Genomic DNA, 14,078 nt, shown 5'->3' on the forward strand with positions numbered 1-14,078 from the left:
GCAAGCCCTACCAGGCTGTGTACACGATGGGATCAGGAGTCGTCCTTGCTAGTCGGCCGGTCTCGTTGGCGAAAAGTGTGGCCACACTTTCGTCGCACCATGGAATGTTTGTGATTGTTATTTTGATGAGAAAATGGGAGATTATTTTGACTGGCCAGTCTATGAAAACATATTTCATGATACTCGTGATATTTCTCTTTTAACTGCTTAAAACTCGAGTTCACTTGGTAAGGGTGGCATAACTTATAAAATATTTTGGCAATGAGCCCACTGAGTATTTCAAAATACTCAGCCCTGCATGTGTTTTTCTTATGTGCAGGTTGAACGATGACGAGCGGTGGCGGGTGTTGAGCAGGATAAATAATTAATATGGATATGTTGAACTTCAAGCGTAGTTGTGTCTTCATACATAGCTATTATTTCTCTTGGTCGTTTTCCGCTGAATCTTGATACTCTTTAGAATTTCTTTTGGGATAATTGCACCCTAGCCTTTTCTTGTGGTTTTTATCTTGGATATTTTTGTCATACTCTTCAGATATTTTTGATCGTCATTTATGATACCTTCCTTCTTCTTTTAAACTTCTAGGTTTAGTAGTTGTTTTAAATGCTCTGATGTTTCCTTTATTAATTTGGCCAATACTCTTTAAATGAAACCCTAGCCTATGTTTACTTCTTTGGAGTCCGTTTGGGTAGCAGCCGCCGCATTTATTGTACCCTAGGAGGGCGGGCTGCTACAGTTGGTATCAGAGCCTCAGTTTCTTTCCGCTCTGAACCCAAGAGTCTTTTCGAAAATCTAAGTTGTCCTTGTAATCTTTTGTTAATAAACTGAATACGGAAGGCTCAACACCGCGACTCGTCTCGTTCAACCACGAAGAAAGAGGTACCAAATATTTCTATGATTGAAGTTTTATGCTCTTGGAAATTTTTGTGGAAAATGTCATTTGTTGAGAACATAGAAATCATGCCATAAGCGTTGAGAATATTGTTGTGCTTGTGAAGCGATGCTTCTTAAATGATGATTCCTAGGAGTTTGGAAATATTGCATGAATGTGAAGCGATGCTTCTTGAATTGTTGAACTGTTGAATGCTGTATGAGAACTTGTGAGAATTTTGAAATGCGTATGCGATTACATGAGATTATGTTGAGATGTTGCGATGCTTAGACTTGGACTTTTGAACCTAGCATGCTTTAGCTATACGATCACAACGCTTGTACCAACAATAGGAACGCGGAATGACTAGTATAAGGCCGTTAGTGTATATGGGGATTCGACGAAACGCGAATGGAGAACGCACGAATAGTTATTTTAAGGACGAGAACCTTGGACGCGACGGTTTGAACCATCACCTTTTGACTTTTATACACCTTTCGCAACACCATTTGAGATCGCACACTTTCTATCCTTTTCCACCTTTGTGACGGTGCTGACTTGTTCCTTTTCCCCTTTTTGTAGATGGTTCAACCCTATCACGCTCTTATGCGTCACCGCTACGCCAAGGATAGGAACTTTCCGGTAGAACGCTATAGGGAGCTGGAATGGGACGGAAACCAGTTCCTCTTGAACTTCGTCACCGATTTCTACGGTCATTGGCTGGACGCTTACGCATACGGAACTACCCATCACGAGGGAATCATGCGACTTATCCATATACTATCTTCCCCTTGGAGCGAGTGGACCGCTCAAGCCTCAGTGTCCTACACTTGGTTTAGCCCGCCCAAATACACGCCTCGAGGAGACTTCGTCGGCCTAATAGGAGTCTTACTTTCGGCCATGTCTGCCGCCGTTGACGGACCTCCACTCCATCCGCCAACGCAAAGGTACTCGCCAGGAGCAGCACGTCGGATGAAGTATCACGACGATGAGGAGCCGCACGTTGCTCGCGTTCCCCGTAGAAGGACCCTTAGGAGGCGCGTTTCGGCCCCTCGAAGGATCATAAGAGAGGCCGAAGAGATTCTTACTTCGATTCCTTCGCCCCTAAGCGACGAGAAGAAAGACGAGGAGATAGGATGGTTCGAGAGAGGAGAGAGTTCGAATGCGGAGAGTGTCGGAGAGTTGGGAGAACCCGAAGAGGACGAGGGCGGAGATGTCTAGTGCCCGAATAGAAATTTTGTTTTCTTTTCCCCACGTTTTGAATTTCTAGAACTTCTTTTTATGTTGTTATTTTCTTCCGCGATTGTATTGCTCTTTTCCCATTCATTGTACCAAGACCTTTTAGACCACTTTTTGAAATTTAATGGGGAATTCGCACCTTTCATTCTATTATATGGCAATGAAGCCGTCTTCACTCTTTTCTATCCTTATCTCACGAAAATACTTGCTCATTCTATTATCTTCCAAGATTTTTCCACCTTATGGTGTGACCATATTATGTTCTCTCTTGCCCAACTGTTTTTCTTTGCAACTGTTTTTTTGTGGTCTTTCTTTAGACCCTACTTGTGAATGAGTTGAAAATTTCTCTCTTTTTTTTTCCTTTCAAAGTACCCTAACGCTACCTTGAGTTTTAAATAAGTGCACTAATAACTCGGGTGTGATGAATCAGAATGCCGCCTAGACGCAACGTGAGGAACGAGGAACCTACCTCCCAGGCTTCGGTAGAAGAAAGTGTGACGCAACCTAGCCCGCCGTCACCTCCACCACCACCCCCACGAGTAGATAGGGAAGTCGTGAAGCTGTTCCTTGACCAAAAGCCTCCTACCTTCGGCGGGATGGGTGAACCTGCAAAAGCTGAAACTTGGATACGTGCCTTAGAACGCATCTTCAAGACCTTAGTGTGCAACGATGCGGAGAAGATGATCTGTGTGACGCATCAGCTGACCGGATCCGCCGATTTCTGGTGGGACACTAAGTTAAAGACCATGCCCCAGGATCGCATAGACGAGATGACTTGGGAAGAATTCAAGACTGAGGTTTACGACAAGTACGTACCCAAGAGCTACCGTAAGGCAAAAGCCGCCGAGTTTCACAACCTCACCCAGGGACGTCTGTCCGTAACCGAGTATGACTGTGCACTTTGTCACATGACCCGCTATGCGCCGGAACAGACCGATACCGATGAGAAGTTGGCCGATAAGTTTCGTGAGAGCCTTAGGCACGAGATTAGGATGGCATTAGCAGTCCGCGGAACCCTTACGTACGCCAAGGCGCTAGCCCTCGCGCTTGATGTTGAGGTAGCAATGCCCAAGGAGAGGAGCGCGGGGAACACTACGCTGGCACTACCCCCGTCACGCCCTAACCATGATAAGAGGAGATGGGAGGAGAGTAGGACTCACTACGACAACATGCGATACCGCCCTACTCAGAATAGGCCGTCGTACGGAGGTGGACAGACTTCGTTCAATCCGAGGAGCGACCCCCGTGCCAGACCACCCCAGTGTAGCGTTTGCGCCAAGTACCATTTCGGGCAGTGTAGAGGACCGAACTCGAATAGGTGTTTCAACTGTGGAGGGAATGGGCATTTCTCGAGGGAGTGTCCGAGCAAGGGAAACGAGTCAAGGTAGAACCATCAGGGTTTCCGTCAGTAGCCGAGAGCGCCACCTACGAGCTCAGGAGCAAACCAGAATCAGCAACTGCGGCTACAGCAGCCTGTCCGCCCAAGACTTCCCGCCCCGGCTAGAGCGTACGCCATTAGTCAGAAGCAGCCCACGATTGAGCAAGGAAAGCCCGAGAGCGGAAATTTAGCAGGTATAGGCGAAATCCTCAATACCCCTATTGTTGTTTTGTTTGACACGGGTGCATCTCATTCGTTCATCTCTGAGTTATGTGTGCATACCTTAAGCTTGCCTACTAGGAAGTCTGAACATAGGATGATGGTGTCCTCACCAGTAGGAGGGATAGTAGAGATTTTCCGTTTTTGCACGAACATAGGAATCGCGCTAGGAGAGCTTAAACTAGTTGCCTACGATCTGCGAGTTATAGCGATGAGAGACGTTGACGTAATCTTAGGAATGGATGGGCTAACCGCGAACTTTGCGACGATTCGCTGTAAGGAGAGGCTAATAACCCTACAAACCCCGGGTATGGAACCCGCCGTGTACCACGGAATCTCGATGAACCAACGAATCGCTATAGTCTCCGCGTTACAAGCCACAACCATGTTAAAGAAAGGACGCCCGACCTACCTTGTCTATCTCCACGGAGAAGAGAAGGAGGAAGCGAGGCTTGAAGACGTTGCTGTCGTACGAGACTTTTCGAAAGTTTTTCCCGAGGAGTTACCTGGACCGCCGCCAGATAGCCAGTTAGAGTTTACGATCGATCTCGAACCTGGAGCCGCACCCGTATCAAAGGCACCATACCGCATGGCGCCTAAGGAGTTAGAGGAATTAAAGATTCAGCTACAAGAGCTCATGGACTTAGGTTTCGTTAGGCCCAGTGTTTCGCCATGGGGCGCACCGGTGCTCTTCGTTAAGAAGAAAGACGGGTCAATGAGAATGTGTATCGACTATAGAGAGTTGAACAAATTGACCCTCAAGAACAAGTACCCTTTGCCGAGAATAGATGATCTGTTCGATCAACTCCGAGGAGCCGGAGTGTTTTCTAAGATGGATTTGAAGTCCGGATACCACCAGCTGAAAGTGCGAAAGGAAGATATCCCCAAAACTGCATTCCGTACCAGATATGGTCACTATGAGTTCGTTGTGATGCCGTTCGGTCTGACGAATGCCCCAGCCGTGTTTATGGACTTGATGAACCGAGTTTTCCACCCGTACCTAGATACGTTCGTCTTAGTGTTCATAGATGATATCTTAGTCTACTCGAAGGACGAGAAGGAGCACGCGGAGCACCTACGGATCGCGCTGGAGACGTTGAGGAAGGAGAAACTGTACGCCAAATTCAGCAAGTGTGAATTCTGGCTGAAGGAAGTCAACTTTTTAGGACACATCGTGTCGGCAGAAGGAATCCGAGTGGACCCGCCAAGGTTGAGGCGGTGCAACGGTGGAAGTCGCCATCGACGCCGAACGAGATTCGGAGTTTCCTGGGTTTGGCAGGATACTACCGAAGGTTCATAGAAGGGTTCTCTAAGATAGCGAGACCAATGACCCAGCAACTCAAGAAAGGAATCAAGGTGAATTGGACGCCGGAGTGTGAAGCGAGCTTTCAACTCTTGAAGGAGAAATTGACCACCGCACCAGTGCTAGCTGTGCCAGAGCTTGGAGTGAACTACGTAGTTTACACCGACGCTTCGAAAGTCGGATTAGGATGTGTGTTGATGCAGAACAACAAGGTGATCGCTTACGCGTCGCGACAGTTGAAACCGCACGAGTTGAACTATCCCACCCACGATTTAGAGTTAGCCGCGGTAGTGCATGCCCTAAAGATTTGGAGGCACCATCTCTACGGAGTTAGGTGTGAAATCTTTACGGACCATAAGAGTTTGAAGTACTTCTTCGAGCAGAAGGACCTGAACATGCGACAACGGAGATGGCTCGAGCTGGTGAAGGACTACGATTGTGGTATCAACTACCACCCTGGCAAGGCAAACGTAGTAGCAGATGCTTTAAGCCGTAGAGACCATTCGCAACTCGTTGTTTTTCTGACAGAAGAGGAAGGCTTAGTACGAGAGTTGAGTAAGTTGCGAATAGAAGTAGTTAGGACACCCGAAACCGTGAAGGGCCGAATCGCCGCGTTAGTAGTAGAACCTGATCTAAGAACGAGGATCGTTGCAGCACAACGGCTAGATGCGAGATTGGAGGAGATTCGAGTCGAAGTGAGAACCGGTGAATCCGGAAGTTTTAGCGAGGCTTCCGACAACGCTCTCACCTTTGAAGGAAGACTGTGCGTGCCAAACGATGAGGGACTTAGGAACGAGATCATGAGTGAAGCCCACGAAACCCCATACACTGCTCACCCCGGGAGCACAAAGATGTACCAGGATTTGAAGAAGTCCTTTTGGTGGAACGACATGAAGAGAGATGTCGCAGCTTTTGTGGAACGCTGCTTAGCCTGCCAACAGGTGAAAGCCTTACACCAACGACCGTACGGGAAGCTACAACCGCTTGAGATCCCCGAGTGGAAATGGAAGCACATCGCTATGGACTTCGTGCATTACCAAAGACCCTTAAAGGGAACACCGCGATCTGGGTGATCATCGATCGACTTACCAAGAGTGCGCATTTCATACCAATCCCCGCAACCCATGGATCGGATAAGCTAGCTCAGATATACATTCAGGAGATCGTGCGATTACATGGAGTCCCAGTGACGATTACGTCTGATCGTGACCCGAAGTTTACCTCGAAATTTTGGATTAGTTTACAACGCGAACTAGGAACCCGATTAAACTTTAGCACCGCTTTTCACCCACAGTCTGATGGACAATCTGAAAGGACGATACAAACTCTCGAGGATATGCTAAGAGCCGTGGTGCTCGACCGAGGCGGAAGTTGGAAGACCGCACTCCCTTTGATCGAGTTCGCCTACAACAACAGCTTTCAAGCAACGATCGGCATGGCGCCATATGAGGCACTTTATGGGAGAAAGTGTAGATCTCCACTCTATTGGGATGAAGTTGGCGAACGAAGAGCGCTTGGACTCGATGCAGTCGAAGAGATGGTCGAAATCGTTCGACAAATCCGCGCGCGAATGAAGGAAGCACAGGACAGACAGAAGTCGTACGCCGACGTTCGACGGACGGACTTACAGTTCCACGCTGGCGATAAAGTTTTCCTCAAAGTATCCCCGTCGAAAGGAATAGCGCGTTTTGGAGTCAAGGGCAAACTGAAGCCGCGTTTTATCGGGCCGTATGGAATTCTAGAAGGAGTAGGACCCGTAGCTTATCGTTTAGCGCTGCCGCCCAGCCTTGGGCAGGTGCACAACGTTTTTCATGTGTCGCAATTGCAAAAATACGTGTTCGATCCGAAGCATGTGATACGTGTCAAGGGCAAACTGAAGCCGCGTTTTATCGGGCCGTACGAAAATACGTTTTTCATGTGGCGTGTGTGCCGTGTGTGCGTGTGTGTGTGTGGTGTGTGTGTGTGTGTGTGGTGGTGTGTGTGTGTGTTGTGTTGTGTAGAGTGTGTTTGATGGTTAAATATTCTTGTGTGATAAACATGATCTTGATTGATTAGTAACGTTAAGATAAATCGATGGGAAAAGGGAAAGGTATTGAGACATGCATGAGTAAGAGTAGTATTGAACCTAATTTGTGATATGTGCCTATGTGATTAAAAGGTGAAACTTTGGTTGCGAAGCCGGATAACGGAAAATCGAAACTACTTGAAAACTAAGCAGTCGTGGTGGGCTTTACTCTTAAAACTCTCTTTTATTTTGTCAAAAGTATGAATTGGTGTTATAAGGGTGGTTTAACTGTTATGCCATACCTATGCTTGTTTTTAATGTGATGTTGGATATGCTTATACGAATTCGGGTCTGAGTATGGGCCGCAAGCCCTACCAGGCTGTGTACACGATGGGATCGGGAGCCGTCCTTGCTAGTCGGCCGGTCTCGTGGGCGAAAAGTGTGGCCACACTTTCGTCGAACCATGGAATGTTTGTGATTGTTATTTTGATGAGAAAATGGGAGATTATTTTGACTGGCCAGTCTATGAAAACATATTTCGTGATACTCGTGATATTTCTCTTTTAACTGCTTAAAACTCGAGTTCACTTGGTAAGGGTGGCATAACTTATAAAATATTTTGGCAATGAGCCCACTGAGTATTTCAAAATACTCAGCCATGTATGTGTTTTTCTTATGTGCAGGTTGAACGATGACGAGCGGTGGCGGGTGTTGAGCAGGATAAATAATTAATATGGATATGTTGAACTTCAAGCGTAGTTGTGTCTTCATACATAGCTATTATTTCTCTTGGTCGTTTTCCGCTGAATCTTGATACTCTTTAGAATTTCTTTTGGGATAATTGCACCCTAGCCTTTTCTTGTGGTTTTTATCTTGGATATTTTTGTCATACTCTTCAGATGTTTTTGATCGTCATTTATGATACCTTCCTTCTTCATTTAAACTTCTAGGTTTAGTAGTTGTTTTAAATGCTCTGATGTTTCCTTTATTAATTTGGCCAATACTCTTTAAATGAAACCCTAGCCTATGTTTACTTCTTTGGAGTCCGTTTGGGTAGCAGCCGCCGCATTTATTGTACCTAGGAGGGCGGGCTGCTACAATTTATATGCTTGGCATATTCCGAGCACCACTTCTGTGCTCGGGAATTCCAAAAAATAAATCCGCACATTACTCAGCAATAACAATGTCGTACTATTCTGAATGGTTTTTAGCGAGCACCTTTGTAAGGTGCTCGGAAAATTACGAGCACATTGTACAAGTGCTCGGAATTATTCAGATCTTTTACACCAACCATTCCTTTATTCTTCTCATTCTATCCACCTACGAATTTTTCATCTTCTTCGAATTTTTCTTCTTCTTCTTCTTCTTCTTCACTCACATTTCATTAATTTTTTCAACAATTTCTTTAGATCGGAGTGTTCCCATGGCTTGTGGTCACCCCCTCTTCTAAATTATGTTAAGGTATCATTATAATCATTAGTTATTCTCTCTTAATTAGTTAGATATATTAAAGGAAATGTTATGCTTGTGCTCATTTAATTTATATTATCTTTTTTGTGGTAGAAGTGTTCATTTTGCTCGTGGTTGCCATATTTCGACATCTTCTAAATTATCTAAAGGTATAACTGTAATTGTTAGTTATTTTTTTCTAAATTATTAATTGAAAATGTGATGCTTGTGTTCTTTTTAATTTATATTATTTGGTGTGTTATGGTAGTGAAATGGATATAATTCCAGGAAGAGAGTGGATGTATAAGAGAAAATTTGGTACTGGAGAGTACAATCTTGATTTCATTAATGGAGTAGATAACTTTATAGCTTTTGCTATGCAATATCCCTCTAGAATGAAGGAGCATCTTGTAAAAAAAGGGTTTACTAAACATTATTATGATTGGAGATTACATTGTGATGTGGAAGCATCGTCCAGTTCAATACTTGATGCATCCATGGATTTCTCCCCACCATCAAATCCATACCAACATATGTTGCATGATGCGTGGGGACAGACAACCGGTCATGAGTCTTATCATTTCCAAACGCAACGCTCTACACAATATGTTCCGCCTGCCTACATGCCAGAACCTCCCACTAACGAGTCGCAACGGTTTTACAATGCATTAGAAGCGGCGTAGACTGATTTGTGGGCGGGATGTGATTGCTCTGAATTGTCAAGAAATGCTCGACTGATGACTCTGAAGTCTGAACACCGGATGTCTCAGCGAGCTGTTGACGAATTGTGCCAATTTATGGAATAGCGTCTGCCGAGGCCAAATCGCATGCCTAACAGTTTCTATCAGTGTAAGAAACAAATGCAGACATTAGATATGTCCCACCTAAAGATACATTGTTGCAGGAATGGGTGCATGATCTACTGGAGAGAAGACGAGAGCATAACTAAATGCAAAGTTTGTGGTCAAGTTCGATTCAAGGATAATGGTAGAAGTCCATTCAAGAAGATGTACTATATTCCTCTGGGTCCAAGATTGAGGCGGTTATATGCATCTGAAGTTACCGCTCAATCCATGCGATGGCATGCAGAGCACACTCAGACTCCAGGAGAGATGTCTCATCAGGCGGATTCTGTAGCTTGAAAAACCTTCGACCAAACACATCCCTTCTTTGCTTCCGAATCAAGAAACGTCAGGTTGGCACTTAGCACAGATGGATTTCAACCATTTGGTCAGACTGGTTCACAATACTCATTGTGGCCAATGATTCTAACTCCATACAATTTTCCACCGTGGATGTGCATGAAAGATCCGTACATGTTTCTCACTGTGAGTGTGCCTGGTCCGAAGAATCCAAAACAAAACATTGATGTGTTTCTACAACCTTTGATTGCAGAGCTCAATGATCTATGGGCTGAATGAATTCAGGTATATGATATATCTAGAAAACAAAACTTTCAACTGCGTGCAGCGTTGATGTGAACTATCAGTGACTTCCATGTATATTCAATGCTGTCGGGATGGAACACATCTAGGCATCATGCATGTCCATATTGTATGGAAGACTCACAAGCCTTCTCCCTGAAGCATGGAAGAAAAACCACTTGGTTTGATTGCCACAGGAGGTTTCTCCACATGAATCATCGGTTTCGCAGAGACAAAAAGAACTTTCGAAAGAACAGAATGGAGCATTCAGGTCCTCCTCCAATCTTAAATAGGGAACAAATACTTTATCGCCTTGACCAATTTGGATTCAAGAGAGTGTTTGATGAAGATGTCGAATCAGTAAACTCTGAGTTGAGCAAGATTTTGGGATGGAGAAAACGAAGCATATTTTGGGATCTTCCATATTAGAAGACAAATTTGATTCGCCACAATTTGGATGTCATGCATATAGAGAAGAATGTGTTCGACAACATCTCCAATACCATTATGGATGTCGACGGAAACACGAAGGACAATGCTAAGTCACTTATATCATTATTTTTGTGAGTTAACTAACCATATATTGACGTGCAGCTTGGAACCTTCCGGCATTGTGGCAAGCATATGTACTTACAATTTCAAATAGATTGTTGACCCGATTGGATTCAGCCAGAAAACTCTAACCGAGGAATACATTGACATATATTGGGCTGAATTTAAGGTAAACTTGTGCATTATATATTTTTTTTTCTATCTTTATCTCTCTTTCTCCCTCTTTTAGTAAGATTACTTACAATCTTTAATATCTTACTTTGTAGTTTAAATTTGATTGTCATTTTGTGTTAATTTGTAGAAATTAGCTAATTGTGAGGCATATGATCAAGACGAGTGTAAGAAGGCTTTTCTTAGCAAGTGTAAACTTAGATACGGGGATTTTATTAGCTATTATAAAAAGAAGACAAAGAAACCTTCTTTTTACACAGATGCCCAAGAGGAGAATTACCAGAAAGGCTGGAATTTACCCGAGAGTATTGCAACTTCTGAGAGGTGCTCTGAAAACCGTAGACAAGGGCTTGAGACTGCGCTTGGAACACATTGTAATGGATCTACATCATTTGCCGAGACAACAACAAAAATGGTAAAACGTATAATATTTCATTAGTTTGATTTGTTTGTTACTTTTACACTTTCTTATGTTGAAAATTGTTTTCAGGCCAAAGAGAACAATGGAAAGCTTCCTCCATTTATGGATTTCTTTCTACAGACCCACAAGCTAAGGAACGGTGATTCACAAGGCAACTTGTGTTCGCAATGTGCTCAACAAATTGTAGTAAGTCTTTTCACAAGGATAATTTATATATTTTTTTTTCAAAGGGAAGGTTTTTAATCTGTTTCATGCATGGTCAGTTAAATTTATTTGTCTAAATTTTGTGATGTTACAGATGATTGACAGTGTATTATGCCATTCTCGTGTATGAATTCGTAGAATTCTGAAATTGATAGAAATATGATTATGATATGGTTTTGAATTTCATGATATGTCTTTGAGAAAATTGATTCGGAAATTACTTGTGTTTGGATTTTTTTTGTAGTTTATGATTTATGCATTCACTTCACTGAATGAGTTTATGGATGTTTTTATTTAATAATACTGGCTCTAGGTAGTAAGCTATTGTGTCCAGCTTTGAATGGAATTCATTTGAACTTTTTGGAAAGCTATAACTAATTCACTTTGCTATGAGTATCTTTTTTTTTTTTATCCCAATGACCTTCGAAACTCTGTAGTTATATAGGAACACTATTGAAAACTGTTTTTTCTGCCCAATATTTTCTCCAGAGTCAGTAATTTGTTTATCTAAACATTTTTTTCTAGTGGAATTGAATAGTAATTCAAGCATAATTTTACCCTGCTTATGCACAAATTGTAGCAAAGAAACTTACAGTTTGGATGACAAATTTTAATGCCTCTCTATATTTCGGAACTAAGAGGCGCGTTCTGCTATAGCCTACTGCATGATCCAGCTATAGACAACTGAATGTATGCAGTGGTATCTTGATTTGCAGTATTTATTAAAGAAATGCTGTTGGAATGCCCTTGTATATTGGAGACTTGGCTTAGTAGTGATGCGAACTACTGATTTTTCTCTGCATAGCCAACAATAACTTGATATGTCTCTATGCAACAATGAGAGTCTGCATATTACTGGTAAAAGGTGAAGCACATAGGAAATAGAAACTCACTTTCAGCAATGCATCACTGCCAGTCATAGAAACTACGAGATTGGATTGGTGTTGAATCATGTCTTTATTCATTCTGAGTTTAATCACAGATTTGATTTCTGATCTGATAAGTCATATTCATTCTGAATCTGTAGCTTTATAATGCTGTACAAAAGTGTCTGATATGATGAGCTTGTTGCTTGTGAGAACCCTTTGTTGTTACACATTTTGAATGTTTCTCATGTTGGTTTAATGGAAGGATGACGTTATAGCACGGGTTGAAGAACAACGGGCTGAAGGAATAGAGAACCTGGATCATGAAGCCATCTTCTTGGACCTTTTTGGGAAGGTGAAGAAGAGAAAACAAATTTCTGGCGCGGGGCAAGCAACAAGCATATTCTTCCCATTGGCTACTTACTCATCTGTGGGTTCTAACCCCGTCAATGCTAGCCAGATCGATGAAATGGTCGAGCAACGCGTTAAAGAACATCGTGATCAAATGCAGCTACAAATTGAAAAGGTGCAAGCCGATTCAGATCGGAAAATTGCACTAGTGCGTGAGGGAGCAGCTAGGAGGGAGCAACAAATGCGAGAGGAAGCGGCTAAAGTGCGAGAGGAAGCGGCTACGAGGGAGCAACAAATGTAAGAACGAATGTTGCGCCTTTTAAATGAAAAATTGGGACAATTGAAAAATGTGTAGTTTAGTGGTATTTTGTAAGACAGTCTTTATCTTTATATATTTTTGTTAAACAATCTTATCTTTTTAATGTTATTTTAGTTTTCTTTATTATTTTATTATTAATAATTTTTTAAATAATTAAAATTTTAGAATATATATATATTTTAAAAAAATCAGAATAATCAATTTCCCGAGCACATGGCCGTACTCGCTAAAATGATGTGCTCGCACACCTGCTCGAAGTAGGTCCGTGCTCGCTGGTTTCGTGTGTAACCTCTCGAAAGTGCCGAGCACCACTAGGTGCTTGCTGCATTACGAGCACATGTTTGTGCTCGCACACCTGCTCGAAGTAGGCCCGTGCTCGCTGGTTTCGTGTCTAACCTCTCGAAAGTGCCGAGCACCACTAGGTGCTTGCTGCATTACGAGCACTTATAGGTGCTCGCCAATGCTGTTAGTTGACCAGTTAGCCGAGCACCAAGAAGCACTCGGATATAAATGCCGACGAAGGGAATGCCGAGCACCTAAAGTACTCGCGAAGTGCTCGGTAAAGTTGGATATGCCGAGCAAATTTCCCTCTTTGCCGACCACTTTGGTGCTCGGGAAACACCTCTTTTTTTGTAGTGAGGGGCGGATCTAGCCTTTGCCAAGGTGGGGCAATTGCTCCTTCTCACTCCCACTCACCCTTCTATATTTTGCTAAAATTTTCCAAATATATATCAAGTTTTTCATTAAATGCCCCCTTATTAAAACTCATAAAATTACTCTATATATATTTTTGCCCCCTTTGATATACTCCCTCCGTCCCACTTTAGGAGTCCCGGTTTACTACTTTTGGGTGTCCCACTTTAGGAGTCCCGGTTGGAATATTCCATAATTGGTAATAGGCCCCACATTCTACTTACTTTTTTCTACTCACATTTTATTATTAAACTAATATATAAAAGTATGACTAACATTCCACTTTTATTTTCACCAACTTTCCTTTATATTTTTTAAAACTCGTGCCGAACTCAACTGGGGCTTCTAAAGTGGGACGGAGGGAGTAGGATTCTAGCTACGCCCCTGTAAAAGTGGTGGACGGTGGTACACGGGGCAGTCAAGAATGAGCTGCAAAATTGCCTTACTAAAAAGAAAATGAGTATACATTGTAAAACTAATTTTGCACTTTTGTTTTTCAATAAACGAGTGCTATTTTGACAAACTAAAAAAGATTAAAAGAAAACACGTGCTTTAAGCGTATTATGTGTAAACTCAACCTAACAAATTCTATAATAAGTCAAGCACTGAAAA

The sequence above is a fragment of the Salvia hispanica genome, chromosome 6, assembly GCF_029641045.1.
Source record: "Salvia hispanica isolate PSC_SH4W2 chromosome 6, Shi_PSC_v1, whole genome shotgun sequence".
NCBI classification, from domain to species: domain Eukaryota; kingdom Viridiplantae; phylum Streptophyta; class Magnoliopsida; order Lamiales; family Lamiaceae; genus Salvia; species Salvia hispanica.